We start from the raw sequence: 23,550 nt of genomic DNA on the forward strand, positions 1-23,550 counted from the left end.
CTAGGTTTTCCAAAGGTAAGCTAAATGAGGACTTATGCTAATGTAATTTGGCAATGAGAGGGAAATGTGGCATTATTTGTCGTCTCTGATAGGATAGGCCTAGGCCTATACATTTAGTTTACAGTATATATTTATGTGTGTGAGTATCTACCTATCTATCTGTCTGTCTATCTATCATCTATCTATCTACCTACCTAGGAGTGCACATTTGTGTTTCTGTGTAAAGGGATTTAAGGATTCTTAAATTATTTACCTATAGTAATCATTCTTTGGCATGATTCCTTAAATTAAATTCCCCATGCAATAATTTGACAACCTGTAAGAGAGACTTTGATACACTCTATTGTTTTTAACTTTGAGCTCTCTGAATACATGATACCTGTTGAAAGTTGTAGTCAGAGTTAGCCCTAAAGCTGGGCCAAAAACTACAGCAGATCACCTTGGATTTTTAGAGGTGACCTCATCTAGCCCAAAATTTCCCCTCTAATCATGTTCTGGTGGTATTCATGTTCAAATTTCCCCTTCTGTTTGCATCACCCGTTTTGTGTTCTACTAGTACTGTCTGTAGATGAATGCATGAGCTTTGTCTCTGGGCTTGCACTGACATCTGAGCTCAGCCGGTTCATTTCATCCATCATCTCACTGCGTCCTTCCTGAGTTTTAGCCTTGTTTGCTTTGTGTTCCGGTTTCATAGAAGCAATTACTTCATTATGTTTTAAAAATTCAAGATTAAATATTTGATCACAATTATTATCTGTTTCATAGCAACATTATTCCAGCATATATTCTTTGTTTATCACTTGGTTTCCTGCTCTTTTTCACCTTTTTCCCTTATAGTAGCTTTGTATAGCTTTAAAAATATATATATTGTTATTGATTTCAGAGAGGAAGGGAGAGGGAGATAGAGATAGGAACATCAATGATGAGAGAGAATTGATTGTCTGCCTTCTGAATGCCCCATCTTGGGGATAAAGTCTGCAACCTGAGCACATGCTCTGATCAGGAATCGAACTGTGACCTCCTGGTTTATAGGTTGATGCTCAAGAAATGAGCCACACCAGATGGGCAGCTTTGTATGGTTTCCTGTGCTCATTTCTTTTAGATGGTTCATCATTGCAGGAGATGAATTTTTCCTTGATGAGCTATTTACAGAAGGTTTGTGTGAGGCAAGCATTAGGCCTGCTGGAATTTCTCTTGATTTAGGTTAAGTGAACTTCTTTAGGTTTTGCTTCTCCCTAAGCCATAAAGATGAGCAGCTGTGAAGTTTTTACAACCCAAAGACTATTCTGTGCTGCACAGAGGCAGAGCTTCTTAGATATGGCTAGTCTCTGGTTCCTTGGAAGCCTCACTTTTGTCTTTGATACCAAAAGGAATATAGGGAAATTCTTGGTACCAGTAGATGCACGCTTGCCCCAATATTGCAAACAAGAGAGTTAGGTTTTGCACTTTGGTTTCAAGAATTGCAACTGGCTCTTTTTTTTTAAATGAAAAATTATTTTATTTTTCCAGTTTTACCAAGCTATAATTAACATGTAACATTAAGATATATATGACATACAACATATATAACATCCTATATAATAAAAGAGTAATATGCAAATCAACTGAATGGTGGAATGACCTGTCGCTATGATGCACACTGACCACCAGGGGGCAGATGCTCAATGCAGGAACTGCCCCCTGGTGGTCAGTGCGCTCCCACAGGGGGAGCGCCACTCAGCCACAAGCTGAGCTGACGGCTGGCAAACCTGCGGTAGTGGGAGTCTCTCCTGCCTCCATGCTAAGCCATCAGTGGGACATCCCTTGAGGACTCCTGGACTACTAAAGGGCGCAGGCCAGGCTGAGGGACCCCCCCACCCACAGTGCACAAATGTCGTGCACCAGGCCTCCAGTAACATATAACAATGTTATATGTTAATTGGGGAACTGGGGTTTCAGCTATCTCATACTATCTAGGAAAAAGAATTTTGAGTATTTGTTTCTCTCTCTCTTTGTTGTTTTTGGCTGATTTCAGTGCAGGGAAGAAGAGAAATGCTACCTTTATACCACCGTGTTCACACCAGAAATAGAAATCCATGGGCTTTCAAGACAGACAGAAATCCATGGATTTGAATCTTGGCTCCACTACTTGTGTTATTATCTTGGGCAAGCTCTTTAACCCTTTTGCTCCTAAATGTCCTACTCTGTAAAACAGGGCTTTAAACTAGCATCTCTAAGAGGACTGTTAAGAGAGTTAAATGAAGTGACGCTTGTAAAGCTCTCAAGACAATGCTTGGCACCTGACAGATGCTCAATACGGAGTAGTTATGACTATTAGTGTCACGTTCCAAACTGGCCATCAGCTCCAATGAACTTCTAGTCTGCTGCTGTTTGGGTAAAATATCCTCCTAAATTAATATAATCATCTTGAAGAAATTAGAGTTTCCAAAAATGTATTCCACAGAACACTACTCAAGAAATAGTACTTAGGCATGACTGAAAAACAAAGGAAGGGAGTGGATTTCATGGACAAATAAGCCTAAGAAACATCATGTACCACAATCTACCCTTTTGAAGATTTGCAAGGCCCAATCCTCTATGATGGTGTTGCAATAGGTCCCGTCATGGGAGAATGTAATAAGCATTATTATATGAGCACAGAGAGTGTTCTGATACATTTATGGGAACGAGCCCCTCCCACACATGCAGGTAAACCTCTTAAAATGAAGATGAAAGAATTGGCAACACTCCTCCCACAAAGAGAAACTGCAGAACCTTAACCATTAAGTCCGGGCGTCGTTCTGGGGTGACAAAGGGAGCTGCTATTCAGATATGCTCTCATTGCTCGGTTATTCTGGTAAGCACAGCACTCATCACAGGCCGGGCACTGCTCTGCGTGCCTTCACATACCCTGACTCACTGCATCTGCAAATGCTTGACGAGATCATTTATTCCCCTTTACAGAGAGGACAGAATTCTTTCCCAAAGAATGAGGGAAGTGTTTCTCTCCTGATAATAAAGACCTAGATGAGAAGAGTTGTTGAAAGAGGAATGTTTCCTTTGTAGTGTAGGTGTAAATGTTACCGGTTTAATTTAATGTTTTCACTGGTAAAGGAACCAGTATAAGAATCTTGGTCCCCACTGACTGTGGGGAGCTAACAGCCCCAGCTCCCTACCCTTAATGCCCTTGATGTTTTGCAAAGATGTAAATGTTATCAGTTTAACTGGACACATGTTAAAGCTGAGTGTGTGTGTGTGTGTGTGTGTGTGTGTATGTGTGTGTGTGTGATCACAGTGCTCTTGGGACAAACACCTACGAAAGGGACATAGAGAAAGCAGGATTGAGTAAAGGGAGAAGTTGAATTGTGATGCAGACCCAGCAAAAGACTTCAACCAACCACACAGGGAGATCTGGATCTGAAATGGTCCTGCAGAGTTGCCCCAAATTGGAATGAGGTTTGGGCCTTTACACTTCTGTTTTGGTCCGTCACTGAATGTGGGCTACCCCTGGAGAGAGGTTGACTCTGGGCAAGGTGCTTTTATTACCAAAGGCAGTCCCAAAGGATGACATTTGAGAGCAATCTTCTGGCCACATTTCCAGCAGCTGGGAGACAAAGTTCTTCATTCCAGGAGGGGGCCTTCTGGCACATTGCAGCATCCACTACAAGGTGCGTTTCCAGACTGGAAGTTTTTATGCACTAGAGAATTAAACCACACCAGGAGTGAGCTTCCTCCTGGTGGTTAAAACCCGAGTTTTCCTAAGGAAGAATAGAGCCTTTAGAGTTTGGGGCATACAGGTTTCAAAGAAGGAGGTACTTAGAGGAAGACACTTGGAGGAAGACAATATTTGGTATTATCTCTTAAATAATGGTCATCCTAATGGGTGTGACATGATATCTTATTGTGGTTTTGATTTGCATTTCCCTAATGACTAATGATGTTGAGCATCTTTTCTTGTGCTTGTTGGCCATTTGTGTATCTTCTTTGGAGAAATATCTATTCAAATTCTTTGCCTGTTTTTAAATGGAGATATTTGCCTTTTGTTGTTGTTGAGTTGTAAAAATTCTTTATGTATTACTCTAGATACAAGTCCCTTATCAGATACATGATTTGCAAATATTTTCTCCCCTTCTATGGGTTTTCTTTTCACTTTAGTGACATTGTTCTTTGACTCATGAAAAGAGTTCATAATTTATCTATTTTTTCTTTTGCCATTGGTGTTTTGGGGGGCCATATATGAGAAACCATTGCCAAATCTAAAGTTAGGAAGTCCAATTAATCTTTTTGTTTTTGTCATTTGTGTTTTTTTGTTACCAGGTATAGCAATCATTACTAAGAAGATTTGCATCTGTTTTCTTTTAATAGTTATAGTTTTAGCTCTTATATTTAGGCCTTTGATTAATTTTGAATTAATATTGTATATAGTGTCATGTTGGGGTCCAATTTAATTATTTGCATGTGGATTCCATTGGTTTCAACACCATCTTTAGAAAGACTATGATGTTTATGTGTGGTGCAGGCAAAAAAATGGGGTCATTTTCAGCAAGGTGGTGAGTGATGAGGTCATCATAGGGCTTGTTACCTATAAATTTCTCCCCGTCTCTCACTCAGAGAAGTGGCCTTAGCCCCACTGGAAGCAATTGCAGGTGCTTGGAATCTCAGAGAAGAATTTTGATAATTTGGCAGTGCTGGTGTGGCTCAGTGCTTGAGCGTCGACCTATGAACCAGGAGGACCACAACCTCCAGTGGGAGGTGTGCAATAGGCAGCTGATCGATAATTCTCGCTCCTCATTGATATTTCTATCTCTCTCTCTCCCTCTCCTTTCCTCTCTGAAATCAATAAAAATATATTAATTTTTGATAATTTGTTTATTATGGATTTTTACATTAATTTTAATCTGTTAAAATATGGCATCAACATCTTATTACTCTTTTTTTTAAAAATCCTCACCCGAGGATATTTTTTCCATTGATTTTCAGAGAGAGTGGAAGAGAGAGGAAAAGACAGAGAGAAGCATCGATGTGAGAGAAACACATCAATTGGTTGCCTCCTGCACTCGCCCTGACCAGGGCCTGGGCGGGCCAGGGAGGAGCCTGCAACTGAGGTATGTGCCTTTGACTAGAATGGAACCCAGAAGCCTTTGGTCTGCAGGGTGACCTCTATCCACTGAGCCAAACTGGCTAAGGCAACATATTATTCATCTTGATTGCTGAGTTTTGGGGCATCCCTTATATGCCTCACCCTAGTCCTGGCCCTGCAGGGGCCTAGCTTTATAAAACTTTCCTGTAAGGGTCTTTCATTGAGCTCACCTATTACATTGTGAATAGAAATCAGTGTAGAGGGAAAACCAAGATGGCGGCATAGATAAACACCGGATTTTACTGCCTCGAACAACCACTTCAAAAATACAACTAAAAGACGGAACGGACATCACCCAGAACCACAGGAAGGCTGGCTGAGGAGAGATTCTTCAACAGGAAGGAAAGAGAACAGCATACCGAGGCTCAGAGGAGGCGCAGTGTGGAAAACACAAAGGTACGGAGGTGCGCGTGGAGCGGGCTGGAGGCTGAGGGCGCTGTTGTCATTTTCAATCAGGAGGGAGTCCCAAGCTCTGAGCTCCAGATCCGGGCGAGTCTCTAGGGAATCAGACTCAAATGGGAGAAGCGGGATTGTCTGGCATCGGTCGGAACGCCAGGGCAGCTTTCTCTCCGAGGTTTGCAGCGGTTGCTGGGATTCTGAGAAGCAGAGCCTCTGGGGACGGACTGAGAGCAGCCATAACTGCTCCCTCCGCCCACCCTGTTGATCCCCTGCGACCCGCCCCGCCCAAGCCCTGCACAGAGCCATTTGCCAGATAGCCTCAGGCAAAGGCTAGATTAGCACCTCCCCAGAGGACAGAAGTTTTCCCACTGCAGACACAGCTGATTCTCACAGCCAGTCAGCCTGGAGGTCAAATCCCTCTAGTATTAACTACAACAATCAAGGCTTAACTACAACAAGACTGCGCACAAAGACCACTAGGGGGTGCACCAAGAAAGCGTAAAAAATGAGGAGACAAAGAAACAGGACAAAACTATCAAGGGAGGATATTGAGTTCAGAACCACACTTTTAAGGTCTCTCAAGAACTGTCTAGAAGCCGCCGATAAACTTATTGAGATCTACAAGAAATCTAATGAGACCCTCGATGCTGTGATAAAGAACCAACTAGAAATTAAGCATACACGGACTGAAATAAAGAATATTATACAGACTCCCAACAGCAGACCAGAGGAGCACAAGAATCAAGTCAAAGATTTGAAATGCGAAGAAGCAAAAAACACCCAACCGGAAAAGCAAAATGAAAAAAGAACCCGAAAATACGAAGATAGTGTAAGGAGCCTCTGGGACAGCTTCAAGCGTACCAACATCGAATTATAGGGGTGCCAGAAGATGAGAGAGAGCAAGATATTGAAAACCTATTTGAAGAAATAATGACAGAAAACTTCCCCCACCTGGTGAAAGAAATAGACTTACAGGTCCAGGAAGCGCAGAGAACCCCAAACAAAAGGAATCCAAAGAGGACCACACCAAGACACATCATCATTAAAATGCCAAGAGCAAAAGACAAAGAGAGAATCTTAAAAGCAGCAAGAGAAAGAAACTCAGTTACCTATAAGGGAGTACCCATACGACTGTCAGCTGATTTCTCAACAGAAACTTTGCAGGCCAGAATGGAGTGGCAAGAAATATTCAAAGTGATGAATGCCAAGAACCTACAACCAAGATTACTTTATCCAGCAAAGCTATCATTCAGAATTGAAGGTCAGATAAAGAGCTTCACAGATAAGGAAAGATAAAGGAGTTCATCACCACCAAACCAGTATTATATGAAATGCTGAAAGGTATCCTTCAAGAAGAGGAAGAAGAAGAAAAAGGTAAAGATACAAATTATGAACAACAAATATGCATCTATCAACAAATGAATCTAAGAATCAAGTGAATAAATAATCTGAGGAACAGAATGAACTGTTGATTATAATAGAATCAGGGACATAGAAAGGGAATGGACTGACTATTCTTGCGGGGGAAGGGGTGTGGGAGATGCGGGAAGAGACTGGACAAAAATCGTGCATCTATGGATGAGGACAGTGGGTGGGGAGTGAGGGCAGAGAGTGGGGCAGAAACTGGGAGGAGGGGAGTTATGGGGGGGAAAAAAGAGGAACAAATGTAATAATCTGAACAATAAAGATTTAATTAAAAAAAAAAGAAAAAAAGAAATCAGTGTAGAAATTTTCTATATATACATTTTCAGAAAGATAACTATTCTATAACAAAAGGTACAAACAACTCTCTTCTATTTTCTTTCTTGGTGTTTTAAAGCCCAGAGATGCAATCAAATGCCACATGGTCGGGTCTCCAACGCCAAGGTGATTGCCCTTTCTCTCCCAGGTCAGAAACTCCCTCTGGCCAATGGGCATTCTTGATTCTGAAGAGAACTTTGTTTAACCCTGAGTGGGAATGAAATCCAAGTTATGTAAAAGCAAAACTTTTTTTTTTTTTTTGTCTCCCTATTTAACTTTCATCCTGGCCTCTAGTATTTGCTCAAAGTGCTTTTTTAACAAACTGGTCTGACAGAAACTGATACTTCAGGAAGCGGGAGCCCAAAACAAACAACCATATTAAAAAAATAAAAAAGGCTTAGGTTCAGCAGGTGAAGAGCTGAACAGGCTCCCAGAAATGAAACCTGGTTCTTTGCAATAAACCCACTACCTCTCTATCTTACCCTGACAGTTCCACCCCACCCCAGGCTTTCCATTGCAATGGTCTCTCCAACTTCAATGCCAAGCCCAAGGCTTCAGAGATACCAGACTTCGCTCTGTGTCCCCCTCCCAACCACGGCCTGAGCAGGGGCTTCACACTAACAGGGCAGTAGAATGGTTGAGGTGACAGGACCCTCCCCGGCTACTTGAGTGTTTGGGGGAGGTGTGTTGGGTTTTGTCAAGCAGTGGATTAGTAAGGAAGGCCAGCAGGGAAAAAGACAATGACATAACTTGTACTTGTACTTCATTAAAAACAACGCAAAACAAAACTCAGGTTCCACTTAGAGATCTCAGGACTTGCCCACAGATACTCAGCTAAGTGTTTAACAATGCCCAAGTCCCGTCTAGCCCTACCTGCATTCTGTCCCCGGCCTTAGCTCTCAGACTGTTTGAAATGCGGAGGCTACCTGCATGCCCCTGGCACAGGAGCCCTGCTGGACCACGCCCCAATATGTACCAGTACCTACTGCATGCCCCCAACTGCCAGGGTTCTGCCTCCGGCTTACTGTTGACCATTTCCACCTTATGTTTCCCAGAGCCCAAGCCGCTTTGAGATACCACAGGGGTGACCTTTGAAACTGGCCCCAGGCTGAGCCTGGATCATGCAAACCAGTCCCAGAACCAGCCTGAGGGATCAAGTGGCCTGGAGTTGGGTGCTGAAGCCTTGACAAGCACTAGGCCGGCTGTTGCCCCTGAGGTGGAACATGCTGCCACATTGCAGGCTGGCATGGGCCCGGGGAATGGTTCACCAGTCCGATTGACAGCTACCATAGAGGCACAGAGAGACTCTTCCTACCTCCTCTGAACCAGTCCCCGTCTGGCTTTGTGTACTGATCTTGTCACATACAAAGCTGTCCAAAGAGGTGATAGAGTATTCTTGCCACCTCCTGCTGATGAAGGATCCTACTCTCTGCAAAGTCCTCCATGCTCCTAATTTGGATGCCCATAGGGAGTTTCCCTGGGGTCCTTATAATTCAGTCAGTTCAATTGCAATGTTCCATCCCTGGACTCTGCTGCCAGGGTCCTGCACTGTTACCCTATGCTGCTGAAGTGCAGGGCAAAGTAGGCAGAGAGAACCTCATGCCCCCTTTTGGATTTTACTCTGTTATTAGGGTGCCAGGGTCATGTGGTAGGCCAATAAAAGACCCCTCAAAATATATCCAGATCAAATCCCTGGAATCTGTGAATGTTACCTCATTGGGGAAAAAGTCTTTGCAGATGTGACCAAGTTAAGGATATCGAGAGAAGGTGCTCAGCTTGCACTATCTTAGTGCAGTGGTTCTCAACCTGTGGGTCGTGACCCCTTTGGGGGTCGAACGACCCTTTCACAGGGGTCGCCTAAGACCATCGGAAAACACATATATAATTACATATTGTTTTTGTGATTAATCACTATGCTTTAATTATGTTCAATATGTAACAATGAAATTGGGGGTCACCACAACATGAGGAACTGTATTAAAGGGTCACGGCATTAGGAAGGTTGAGAACCACTGATCTTAGTGGGTCTTGAATGCAATCATATGTTTCCTTATAAGACAGACACACAGAGGAGAACAGACAGACAGAGGAGAAGGCAACATGAAGATAGATTTGGAAGGATGTGGCCACAAACCCAGAAATACCAGGGCAGCCTTCAGAAGATGGAAGAGACGAGGAATGGATTGTCCCCCAGGGCCTCCAGAGAGCGTGCAGTCTTGTTGACATCTTGATTTCAGACTTCTGGCCTCTGGAACTGACTTAATTATAAGGACCCCAGGGAAACTTTTGTTGTGTTAAGCCACCCAGTTTGTGGTAATTTTTTACAGCAGCCTCAGGAAACTAATATAAGTAGTTACTTATATTCTCTCCGTGGTCCCACAGGAGTTTTGTTTTGTCTCAATTGGGTGAATGTTCTCTAATGAAATCTCTTTTTGTTATTGCCCCCATAGGACTCAGACATGACTTATGGGGATCCTGGGCTGAGACACCAAGCTGAGTGGCAGCCACCAGACTCTACTTGAGATCATGTCTCTTCTCTGCACAAACCTGTTCAGTCTGGTTCCCTCCCCGTTTAGGGAGAGTTCTCTCTGAGAGGTTCCCGGGCGCCTCATGGAAGTCATGGAGATTAGATGCACCATCCCATCAGCACACACGGCATGTGGTGACCTTGATAATGGCAGGGGCTTGGACTCACATTGGAAATAACGTGGTTCACAGGCATTCATACACACAATGTATAGAACTTGTCTGCCAAGGTTCCTACTAGGTTCAAATGCATATGGAGAGCAGGACAAGCTTTTCTTTTTAGAGGGCATAAAGTAAAATTCTTAAAACAATTTTTTTTATTTAGACAAGGAGTTTTATTATAGCTCTTCTTTAGACATAATAAGGAATACATGAAAAACTAATTTAAGTTCATCTAAAAAGTTCATGCTCAGTCTGGCTCAGTCACACTCAGATTTTTCGATACAGTATCCCTCTCTGTGCCATTAAGACCACCAACAATGCATTTTTAATCCTTTTTTAAAAAAAATTATTATTGATTTCAGAGAGGAAGGGAGAGAGAGATAGAAACATCAACGATGAGAGAGAATCATTAATCGGCTGCCTCCTGCACGCCCCACATCGGGGATCGAGCCCACAACCCAGGCATGTGCCCTGACTGGGAATCGAACTGTAACCTCCTGGTTCATAGGTTGACGCTCAACCACTGAGCCATGCAGGCCAGGCAACAATGCGTTTTTAAAAAGAATGGTCAACTACTATCTTCAGGACCTCCTTCCAACCCAGTGACATTCATTCTTCAATTATTGATATGCATGTGGAGACAATGACACTATCACACCCACTGTCTGGTCAACAGTGATAATAAGACATAGTGAGGTATTAAAACATGGAAAATGTACACATTAAAATCACTGAAACATAGTATATGTGCTGATTAAAGTCCTTGTTGCTGCAGTGGACCTAACAATCGCTGTGAGAACATGTCACCTGAGCGGCCACCCTATCTCCTGCTGTCACTGACTGCTAACTGCATCTTTTTTGGGGGGTGCCATCTTGTCTTTTTAAAATTTTATTTCTTTTATATTTTATTTTTCCATCACCATTTATCCCCAGTTTGTAATTATAAACTGCATCCCAATTGCTCTCCAGCTTTTTGTAACAGTTGTCTAAAATATTCTCTTCCTCACCTTCAATAAGATGCTGAAGACTCTGCTGTAAAAATCTTCTTTATGTTGACAATTTGTAGTGTAGTGTGTTCTTCATCTGGAGAACGGTTACCTCACAGTGCAGCAGTTTGTAAATAAAAGTACCCAAAGCTACAGTTTATGATGGTGCACTTCTGGGTGCTCTAGAAAATTTCTAAATAAAATATTGTATTTATAAAAACATGATTGCACTGGGCAGCATGCCTAATGGAAAATTACTCTTAAAAATAAATTTAAAAAACACTATCAGGTCCCTGGCCAGCAGCTCAGGGGTTAGAGCGCCAGCCTGTGCACCACAGGGTCATGGGTTTGATTCCCAGTCAAGGGCACATACCTGGGTTGCAGGTTCAATCCCGCCCCCGATCAGGTGTGCATGGGAAGCAACTAATTGATGTGTCTCTCTCACATTGATGTTTCTCTCTCCCTCTCTCTCTTTCCTCTCTCCCCTCCCCACATTCTACTTTCTGTTAAAAAAAATTTCAATGGAAAAATATCCTCACTCCTCTGGGATTTAAAACAAAAAACAAAAAACTACTATCAGAAAAAAGTTAATATTTTGAATAGGTGATGCATTCAAATGATTCAAGAGTCACAGAGTACAAAAGAGCATGATGTGAAAATTTCCTCCTGTTTCTGTCCTCCAACCACCCCATCTCTCTCCCTACTATACAGTTGGCTGGTTGACAGGAAACAGAGAGGTGATTTATTTCTTCTTATACTTCCAGAGATGTGCACAAACGGTAGCAGCCTATGTGCACTAAAAAATAGTTTAATTGAAATATAACATACATTAAAAAGTGCAACCTTCAGTGAATTTTCATACGCGGAAGACATTTCTGCCACCAATGCTCAAATCAAGAAACAGCGTTACCTGAACCCCAGGGCTGCCCTCAGGGTCCCTTTTAGTCACTACATCCCTCAAGGGTCCCCACTCTTCTGACAACATACTTTTTCTGTTTTTATACTTTCTATGCGTGGGGGAACCCTGACTCTGAACAGGGTGGGTTACTTTTACAGTCTGTATACTTCATATAGATGGAATGATTTAATATGTCCGTGTCTGCTTCTTTTGCTCAACATTATGTCTGTGTGACTCTTCCATATGAACAGATGTAGTTGTAATTCATTCATTCTCATTGATACTTAATATTCCATTGTTATACACACAGATTTGGGGACTTGCTTTGTTTTGTTTTATAATATCTCTCAGAGAGGTTTTTATATTTGTAAATTAAGTGTCCTTATCTTTTCTTTGTGTATTAGTATCCCATTGGGTTAATTTAATAACTATTTTTTACTTGTTCCCTAAGATGAACATTTAGTAGCAACCTATTTATAAAACGAATACTTGCTTCTAAAAAAACAACAACAGATTAAGTTCATAGTACTTTCAGCACACTAATAAAATACAGGGTTGGGCAAAAGTACGTTTATAGTTATGAGTATATGAAACAGTTTATTCTTGTATTATTTATTATTTATTGTATTATTTATTGTTATTAACCAATTTTTGCCCGCCCCTGTATTTTCCAATGAAAAAATTATTTTAAAAATATGTCTTGCCCTAACCGGTTTGGCTCAGTGGATAGAGCGTCGGCCTGCGGACTGAAGGGTCCCAGGTTCGATTCCAGTCAAGGGCATGTACCTTGGTTGCGGGCACATCCCCAGTAGGAGGCGTGCAGGAGGCAGCTGATTGATGTTTCTCTCTCATCGATGTTTCTAACTCTCTATCCCTCTCCTTCCTCTCTGTAAAAAATCAATAAAATATATTTTTAAAAAATATGTCTTATTTTTAAAAAGTACAAATTTACAATAATGAATGTATTTATTTTACAGAGAAAACAGATTCTGTTAACCTCCAAATGCTCAACAGGATGGGGCAGAGAAGCAGTGTGAATGACCCCAGGATCTTGGGCAAGAGGGGATGGATGCAGTGGTACAGGACCTGAAAAACAAGTTAGTCCTTCTGATCCCACAACCTAACCATTATCTTGGACCAATCCAAGGCCATTTGTTTTGCCTGCCAAGCCTAATGGTTTTTCAAGTTTCTGTCATTGAAAAACTAGACAAATTTGTTTAAGCTACCTCCAGTTAATGAAGAAAAGTTGAAAGTCTTCTCCTGTAGTTGGGTCGTAAACATTTCAGCAGCAACATGAATAATCACCTTAGGTAACATTGATAACATTCTAATCCTTTAATGTCAGTGTGGGAAACAACTGAGTAATTTAATAGTGAGCTTATGCTTTAAGGACAAAGAATTATTGTGGAATAAAATGTTCATTTCTGAATTAAGTTGTCAGTTGCTCTCAAAGTAATTCTTTTTTTTTTTTAGAAATAACTTTTTTAAATTAAATCTTTATTGTTCAGATTATTACATTTGTTCCTCTTTTTTCCCCCCATAACTCCCCTCCACCCAGTTCCCACCCCACCCTCCTCCCTCACTCCCCATGCACTGTCCTCATCCATAGGTGTACGATTTTTGTCCAGTCTCTTCCCGCACCCCCGACACACCTTTCCCCCCCAAGAATAGTCAGTCCACTCCCTTTCTATGCCCCTGATTCTATTATAATCGCCAGTTCATTCTGTTCATCAGATTATTCACTTGATTTTCAGATTCACTTGTTGATAGATATGTATTTGTTGTTCATAATTTGTATCTTTACCTTTTTCTTCTTCTTCCTCTTCCTAAAGGATACCTTTCAGCATTTCATATAATACTGGTTTGGTGGTGATGAACTCCTTTAGCTTTTTCTTATCAGTGAAGCTCTTTATCTGACCTTCAATTCTGAATGATAGCTTTGCTGGATAGAGTAATCTTAGTTGTAGATTCTTGGCATTCATCACTTTGAATATTTCTTGCCACTCTCTTCTGGCCTGCAAAGTTTCTGTTGAGAAATCAGCTGACAGTCGTATCGGTACTCCCTTGTAGGTAACTGACTGTCTTTCTCTTGCTGCTTTTAAGATTCTCTCTTTGTCTTTTGCTCTTGGCATTTTAATTATGATGTGTCTTGGTGTGGTCCTCTTTGGATTCCTTTTGTTTGGGGTTCTCTGTGCTTCCTGGACTTGTAAGTCTATTTCTTTCACCAGGTGGGGGAAGTTTTCTGTCATTATTTCTTCAAATAGGTTTTCAATATCTTGCTCTCTCTCTTCTTCTGGCACCCCTATAATTCGGATGTTGATATGCTTGAAGCTGTCCCAAAGGCCTCCCTGCAGGGTTTGGGTGGGGCGGGTCCCATGGGATCAACAGGGCGGGGCTAGCAGTTATGGCTGCTCTCAGAGGCCCAGCTTCTCAGTGTCTTGGCAATCACTGCAAGCCCCTCGGAGAGAAAGCTGCCCTCAAGTTCCGACCGATGCCAGACAGTCCTGCTTCTCCCGTATGAGTCTGGGTCCCCAGAGATTCGCCCGGAACTGGAGCTCAGAGCCTGAGACTCCCTCCCGATTGAAAACGACAACCGCACCCTCAGCTGCCTGCTCCGTGTGCGCCTCTGTACCTTAGTATTTTACTTCCGCACTGCGCCTCCTCTGAGTCTCGGTATGCTTTTCTCTTTCCTTCCAGTTGTAGAATTTCCACTCAGCCAGCCTTCCTGTGGTTCTGGATGATGTCCGTTCCGTCCTTTAGTTGTATTTTTGAAGTGATTGTTCAAGGCAGCAAACTCCGGTGTTTACCTATGCCGCCATCTTGGTTTTTCTCAAAGTAATTCTTAAAATTCATTCACGATCCATGTGTTTTCTTGAGATCATGTGTAAACAGTTTGATTAAAATTCACCACACACTTCTCACCCACTACATCTTGCACACATAAAAATAAGCCATTAGTTCTAATACTTTTTGATTCTCTTTCCAGGTCACAGAAAAATGATTTTTTTTTATTTCACCAAATAAAGAATGAATTTGGAACATACACCTCCCCCATCCCTTTGATAGAATGTAGGAACACAAAGAGAAAAATCCTCCATTCCTGCCTCATCATGACTCCTCCCTAATCATAATCCTCACATTTGTTTGGAGAAAGGTACAATGCAGCAAATGGCTGAAACCCATGTTTCTGACTCTACGAGAGAACCTGGGGACCTTGCGGGAGTTACATTATCCTCGCTGGTCAGATGCACAGCTGCTGTGCTCCTGCTTCGAAAGGGTAGCTCTGATTTATTTCCCCACTTACATAAACTCAGTGAGTCTCTCCAGTTAGTTGAGACATCAGCCCCATAACATGGTTATGTAAAATGCTATGCGAAAGCAACAGTTAAACTCTCATCATCTTTAGACTGTTTGACTACTTCCAATTCTAAAATAGAGAGTCTCCTGTTTGTTGTGGCTGCCAACTCTTCTGAAGAGTGGTACAAATCAAATCACTTGATGTGAATTTTTGGTTGTAAACTCATCGTCAGTGGAAAGTGTAGTGAAGTGTCTGGGTAGTGAAGTGTCTCTACTGGGCAGTTTCTTGTTTGATTTTATCAGACCCCTACGTGTTTCAATGATCTGAACAGTTTTTATATTAATTCATTACCTTATATATTTAGGGTTCCTACAGCAAGCAGGCAGTATAAAGCCTGAGTCCTGGGCTTTGATTTTTCAAAGTGATAAATAGTTTTAATACCCAAAGTCTCAGACTGAAGGCAAGCTGCCACATCATCATCCCCGGGCCAGTGGGAAGTTTTCTAGGTCATAGTTTGTGGACAGAGGAGCTCTTAGTGTTCCAAGATTTATTCAGAGGCTAAGTTCCAATTCTCCCATTCCACATGTGGGAAAGTTGTTATATTTTCTGTCTCTTAACTAGTTTATAGAGTTCAAATAATCTACATGAGTCTACAATCCATCCAAAATGATTTGGATGGAAAGCAAGAGATAAATAGTTAAATCAAAAGCAATATTTAAGCCCTGGCTAAGTAGCTCAGTTGGTTAGAGCATCATTCCAAAATTCAAAGGTTGCCAGTTCAATCTCCGGTCAAGGAATGTACAAGAAGCAACCAATAACTTTAAACAATAAAATTAAATTTAAAAAAAGAAGCAACCAATGAATGCATAAATCAGTGGAAAAACAAACTGATGTTTCTCTCCCTCAAATCAAGAAATAAAAATTTTAGAAAGAAATATTTAAAAGCTTTTACTACTTTTAAATGCTAATTTTGAGGTGATATGTGAACTTGGGCTCATGAAAAAAGAATATTAAATGATTTAAAATTTCTACATTGGAAAATACCTTTAACAAAGTAAAAGACCTCACAAAAATACTTAAAACAGTTATGATAGACAAAATGCTAATCACCTTCATATAAAAGAACTCTTACAAAACAATAAGGAAGAAAAATATTAGCAAAATGAGAAAAAAATGGATGCAGAATGTGATAGGAAGTTCACAGAAAAAGCTTTTAAATTATGGAAGAGGTGCTGCTCAACTTCATTCATCATTAGAGAAGTATAAAAAAATAAAGACCTGCCCTAACTGGTTTGGCTCAGTGGATAGAGCGTCGGCCTGCAGACTGAAAGGTCCCAGGTTCGATTCCGGTCAAGGGCATGTACCTTGGCTGCAGGCACATCCCCTGCAGGAGGCAGCTGATCGATGTTTCTCTCCCATTGATGTTTCTAACTTTCTATCCCTCTCCCTTCCTCTCTGTAAAAAAACAATAAAATATATTTAAAAAAAATAAAGACCTGGCTGGGTGGCTCAGTTGGTTGGAGCGTCGTCCCACACACTAAAAGGTTGAGGGTTCGATTCCAATTAGGGCAGGTGCCTAGGTTGTCAGTTGGGGTGAATATGGGATGCAATCAATCACCGTTTCTCTCTCTCTCTCTCTCTCTCTCTCTCCCCCCCCCCTTCCTCTCTCTACAAAAACAATAAACTTATCCTTGGGTGAGAATAAAAAATAAAAAAGAAGTACAAGTTAAAACAAGCATTTTTCACCCATCATACTAGCTAAGAATTGTGCTGTTTGATCCTTTTTACCATGTGTATATTTCTCTTTCAATAAAATAATCACATTATTTTTCAATAAAATAACAGTTTAAGCAAGTCTACAAGTTAAAAATAATAACATATGACAGTTGATTTTGAAATCAGAAATATGGTTTCAGATTAAGATAGATTTTCTAGTTTATTTACAAAACTCATGTTTTATTTTAACCTCTCTCAGATCCTTAAGTAAACAAATTCTTCCTGCTATAAAACCATGAGTATTACACAGCGTAGGCTGTAGGAGAGGCAAAGCTGTCCTACATTCATCTTTTTCCTCTTCCCTCAAGAAGAAAAGTTGGCATGGATTGTCTTAATTCTAGGACATTCATTGGGCCAAGTTTACTAGCGATCAATGTGCATTAAAATGTCACTCATGTTGGGTGTGGAAAGATTGGCGCTCTTTCAGGATTCTCTTTTTTCTCCATGCTGCAGAAGTGGAAAGTGCCAAGGTGCACATTTCTCTCTCTCTCTCTCTCTCTCTCTCTCTCTCTCTCTCTCTCTCGCTCGTTGCAGAAATAGGAAGTGGTCACAGGACCCACATTTCTCAACACTACCCAAGACCAGCCCAGCCAGCCCTCTTCTCTTTTCTCCCTTCAATCACTGATAGATCAGAGCCTGTTCCATTTTTTCAGACACACACAGGGCTCACCACCCCAACAGCAATCCAAGACAGCTCAGCAGTAGGCAGTGAAAGCAAGTACTCTCTATCTCTCCATCTTGCTGCTTGCATGCTTTTTTTGTTTTGTTTTGTTTTTCTGGCTACAGTGTGTCTTACTGGATGTGTCAAATTGGTCTGAAGTTTCTTAGTCCTAACCAGATTGGCAAAAAAGAACTGATCCATGTGGTCCAGTTCAGCTCACCCAAGTTCTCCTCTTGGAGTACAGGCCCAGGCCCAGCCAGCAACAAGAGCATGCCAGCTACTGGGCACACCAGCTACCCCGGGGAGTAAAGCATCAATGCAACTTCCAGACCTTCTTGCTAAATGGGGAAGGGGTTGGCTTAGGTTTGGCTCAAGGGTCAAGAGCTGAGCCTGCAGCTAAGGAGACTAAGGAACAGAAAAGTGGGCTTGAATTTTGAAAAGTGCCAGGGCATAGTAAGGACCAAATAAATGTTGATTAAGGCCATGACTGAGTAAGGTTAGAAAGACAAAAAAAACCCCACCTAGGATATAATTTTTTCCCCACAATATAAGAACATATGCTCTCAAATACTACATTGTGAGACATCGTCAAGATTACATAGGAGATGGTACTAGTTAGGATAAAGTCCATTGGTACTGCAGCAAACCCTACCCCCATCCCCCCAATTTGACCTAAGAGGATAGAAGTTAATTTTTTTCTGATGTAACAATCCACTTAGTCTAGGCCAGTGGTCGGCAAACTCATTAGTCAACAGAGCCAAATATCAACAGTACGACGATTGAAATTTCTTTTGAGAGCCACATTTTTTAAACTTAAACTATATAGGTAGGTACATTGTTATTAATTTAATTAGGGTAACCCTAAGGCTTAGGAAGAGCCACACTCAAGGGGCCAAAGCCCGCATGTGGTTCGCCAGCCGCAGTTTGCCGACCATGGGTCTAGGCTATCTAGATAATGCTACTATTCAAGGCCATTCAGAATCAAGTGCTTCTTCCATAATTACTTAGGGCTGCAGTTCCCAAACCATGCACCAAGTTGTCCAAGGGAGCCTCAGTGAACACAAGAGGCCCACACAGGGTATGTCAAATGTCTGAGGAAAGCACAGTGATTCTCAACATACAGACACCACATAAACTAGTAGCTTGAGGTAGCTCACAGTTTCAACATTAGCTAGCCTTACTTCCTTTTTGATGACATCATAACTTTGTGAAGCTAATCTTTTTAGTGGTTGCTGTGTTAAAAGATAAGTACTATGAGAAAATGAATGTGAAACAGAGAATGAGTGGGTGGTATCCAATCTGATTCCAAGGTTGGAGTGTTGTGCAGTGCCTACCAGATATGCACATCCATTACCAAGTGATTACAGTTATTTAAAAGTAAAATAAAGCATGTTTTCTTTCAATTTATGCATAATAATTTTTGCAGATGGCTACTAAATATTGGAAGACAATTCTCTGTAGAGCTCTCCCATGGTTTTGCATATGTTGTAAGCAGAGGCACTGACTGCCTTTGATCCGGACTATCTTTTCAAGGATGTTTGGATAGCTAATAGTCTTGGAAGACAGAGATAGTGACTCTCTCTGGAACAATGAGCAGGTCTGCTTACTACCTAGCATAATAGAAGTAATGTCTCTCTCTAGGGCAAAGACCAGGCAAGTTTACTGCCCATTATAAAAGGTTCAGGTTGCCAAAGCTTGGTAACCTGAGATTCAGGTTACCTATCCTGTAACACAACCCGCTGCATGTGCAGGTGTCCTGCAGCCTCTTCACTAGACCCATGGGAATTGGGGCTCAGGAAACCAGAGCAAATGCTGACACTCTCCAAGTATTGCTACTGCCATGAGTAATACATTCCTTCATCTCTGACCCAGGAGTCTCATGTCTTTTGTCAACACCCATGAAACTGTGGCAGGCTAATTCATTAGCTTACACATAAGATAAAATCTCCGACCCTTCATGGTCTTGACACCAAGTTGTTGGGACATCAATACTTATTAGGTTGTTTGTACAAAACTACTTAATAAATAGAACTATTCGTTATTTCTTTTGGTCTAGGAACACCGTGATAAAATCCCTGAGACACTAAGTGTGCTAAAAAAGGAAAAGTCTGGCCTCTGTGCATTGTTTTCATCTGGGTGTTTCAAGGTAAGACCTGTCATTTTCCAGCTGGCAGGGGTCGGGGGGAGGAAAAAGTCTAGAGAAGCAATTTCTTTTTTAAAAACAAGCCAGGCATGCTTTTTACAAAGATGGCACCGAAAGCTAAGAAGGAAGCCTCTGCCCCTCCCAAAGCCAAAGCCAAAGCAAAGGCTTTTGAAAGCAAAGAAAGCGGTGCTGAAAGGCGTCCACACCCACACAAAAAGGAAGATCTGCACATCACCCACCTTCCAATGGCCAAAGACACTGAGGCTCCGAAGGCAGCCTGAATATCCCGGAAGAGCACACCCAGAAGAAACAAGCTTGACCACTATGCCATCATGAAATTCCGCCTGACTACCGAGTCAGCCATAAAGAAGATAGAACACAGCAAGACACCTGTGTTCATTGTGGATGCCAAGGCCAACAAGCACCAGATCAAACCAGCTCTGAAGAAGCTCTATGACACTGATGTGGTCAAGATCAACACCCTGATCAGGCCTGATGGAGAGAAGAAGGCATATGTTCCCCTGGCTCCTGACTATGATGCTTTGGATGTTGCCAACAAAATTGGGATCATCTAAACTGAGTTCAGCTGCCTAATTCTAAGTCTAAAAATTTTACACTGTATAAATAAATAAATAAATAAATAAATAAATAAATAAATGCCAGGCACAAGTCTCTCCTGCTCATGGCCCATTGGTGAACTTAGTCTCGTGGCCACAAACAGCTGCAAAGGAGACTGGGAAGTGGAATCTCTCGATGAGTGTCCATAACTTGGCTTAAAATCTATACTCTATGTAAGGAGGGGAGAAGGACTTTCAAAGACAACTAGCATTCTCCACCACAGATATTTCCCTATGATTAGTTATTGTTGCTTGAAATGCTAGTGTGGGGTGCAATGTGAGCTGTACAGCTTTTATCTGAGAGGCATTTGCCTTAGTAACTTCTGCAGTTTCCTTTCTTCCTTATCCTCTCTTGGCATCTTATTCTAACCCTAACTTCCAGGAACCCATTAATGAGAATCTTTTCATTGGCAGACTTTGAGATGCTCTGCTTCTTGTCCTGGGTGTCAGGCCCTGGGATCTGAAATGTGCATTCTTGGGCTCAGAGCTCTTAGTGAAGGGTGGAGCAATGATTGGAGCAAGGATACTGGACTCATGTTTACAGCAGGGTGGGGTAACCATATTTTGCATTGATCTTAACCTCTTGCTATTAAAATCTCTTTATTTTCCAAGCTTTATAAAAACATATGACTATCAGAATACATTGTTAAGGCTACTCAGTGGACCTTGGACGGGACATGTACAAGTAAAGCTTAACCTCTGTTAGCTTCTCTTGGCTAGAGGTTGTGAGTGACCAAAAAGATATCCATCTTAAAACAAACACATACCCTCAAAAACCAACTATCATTCGAAGAACTTTATAATTCACAGAACTTTCATACTCATGACTATATTTAATCCTCAGAGGAGCCTTTAGTTGCCAAAGAGATACCAAAGTTTGGGGAAGTATAATTATTTGCTCCAGGCAAGCAAAACCTTCTAGAATCAAAACTGCAGACTTCTGACTTTAGAATGCATGCTCTTTTCACTATACCACACCAGGGAAGATTCATATACATCAAAAAACATTGTTGCATAACATATGTATTAACTGCTCAAGAAATATTTGTGGAACAAATGAAAGAAAAGAAAGAAGGAAAGCAGGAGCCAGGAATCACTTAAGTGACCTAGGAAAGACAATCTTTCAGGGGGGCAGGTACTTTCCCTGCATCTCTTCCAGACGTCAACCTGTTTGTTGTCCGTGCCCATGGCACAGTCCTATGTTATAAAGAACAGAACATAAACGATCTTTCTGCAAAAGGGATGTGTGTCCATGTGTTCCTATAAAACAAGTTCTGTTTTTCTAGGTTACAGGTGAGGAGTAGTTGGGTTTTCCTCTGTAGGTGGGTGGGTGGGGGGCAGCGGGGAACAGATGGGTGAGCCTCAATTAGGGTTAATTGCAGCTTTGGTAAAGAATGAAATCATGCCTAGATAGGTTTGTGGCGAAGGTGTCATTCATCAGTTCAATGACTGCTGCTTAACGTTGGTTGTTAAGTGAGAGGGGGCAGGAAAGGCGATCTACACTTTAATGTAAAGATCAGCTGGCCTGATCTTAATTCCAGATGCAGTGAGTGAGGTAGTGATATGCTCTTGAGAGCTTCTCTTCTGCTCTGTCAGGCCTCAGACAGGAGGAGGCTTTTTAATGCTGAATTCCAACACTTTAAAAGCAGACAGAGACATGGAAACGTATGAACGTTGATTTAACATGGCCCAGTTCATTCAGGAATCTCGTGGGCCACTGAATTTCTGACAGCTTAATTGCTATCCTTTAGCATGAGGGCAGAGAAGGGCATATTTAAAACTGGGGCCTAGTAATTTGGAGAGAAATGGTCAGGGTAGAGAGACCTCAGCCAAGGCGATGAGGTCTGTTCAGAACCAGTTCCATCTACGTGTAAACCTTCAAAGGCTTCCTTGCTGCCCTTAGAATAAAAGCCAGACTCCCTGTTGTAGCCAACCAGGACCCTTACATCCTGGCCTCTATTCTCTCCTTCACTCTCCATTCTCCAGCCACACTGGTGGCTTTTCTGGTTTGCACACGTGCCACCCTCTCTCTGTCTTGTAGCCTTTGCATATGTTGTTCCCCTTGATTTTAATATATTTGACTTATTTTTCAGGTCTCGGTTTATTAATCCTTACCCAAGGACATTTTTCCATTGACTTTTAGAGAAAGTGGAAAGGAGGGAGAGAGAGAGAGAGAGAGAGAGAGAGAGAGAGAAAGAGAGAAACATCAATGTGAGAGAGACATATCGGTTGGTTGCCTCCCACAGGTGCTCTGACAGGGGCCCGGGATCAAGCCTGCAACCGAGGTACAAGCCCTGTGACCAGTATCGAACCTGGGACCCTGCAGCCTGAGGGCCGACACTCTATCCACTGAGCCAGACTGACTAGGGCTCAGGTCTCAGTTTAGATTTACTTTCTCAGTGTGGCCTTCTCTAACCACCTTATCTAAAGAAGCAGCATAACTGCTTTCTCCTGTCACGCTTACCTGCTATCATTTCACTGTTTCCTCCCTAGTACCTCACAGTCCGTAATGTTCTTGTTTATTTGGTTGTTTTCTTACTTATTATCTGATTCCTTCACTAGACTATAAGCTCCAGGAGGGCAGAGAACTTATTTCTCTCATTTCACCAGCATATCCCCAGCTCCTAACATAGTGTCCAGTCCATGGTAGGTGCTCAGTACAGATTTGTTGACTAAAGATTGAAAAAAACCTCTTTCCCTTCAGAGCATTATCTGATCTATTTGTGGAAGGTTCATCTTAGCTCTCAGAGTGGTTTCAAACTCCCAACACCTTTCTTTGCCTTCATACCCTAGGCTAAGCCTTTGGTCCATCAGGATCTGAAGACCAAATTAAAGCTCGACTTGGATCTCTCTGAGGCCTTTCCCCCGGTACACTGACTGTGCTAAGGCAGCAGATGTTTTTGCAGCAGGTAAAACAACCTGTTTCCCAAGGGTGTGTTCTCCCTCCGCTGGACAGGACGTGCCCTCGGAGCTTGCCAGGACATGCTTCTCCAATAATGGAGGCACTGTTCAAGCCCACAGGCAGAGCCTGGGAGCGCGGCAACCAGCAGCATCCGGGGAGACAAGTGCAGGAGAGGTGCACGTGAAAAAATAAATCTCTTGCATTAGGAGCCAGGCTAGGGCTGGAAATTCCACTTGGAATGACCTCCCAACAGTTAAGAGCCAAGACAGTTGGAAAAACAGAAAAACTCCACATTTTCCACTGGAGCTCAGTCCATCTGCAGT

General features: G+C 42.0%; 1 pseudogene; it reads left to right on the forward strand.

The window, feature by feature from the left end:
* Positions 1-19,812: 19,812 nt before the first annotated feature.
* LOC102423598 lies at positions 19,813-20,321 on the forward strand (annotated as a pseudogene).
* Positions 20,322-23,550: the final 3,229 nt, after the last annotated feature.

The sequence above is a fragment of the Myotis lucifugus genome, unplaced genomic scaffold, assembly GCF_000147115.1.
Source record: "Myotis lucifugus unplaced genomic scaffold, Myoluc2.0 scaffold_127, whole genome shotgun sequence".
Lineage (NCBI taxonomy): Eukaryota > Metazoa > Chordata > Mammalia > Chiroptera > Vespertilionidae > Myotis > Myotis lucifugus.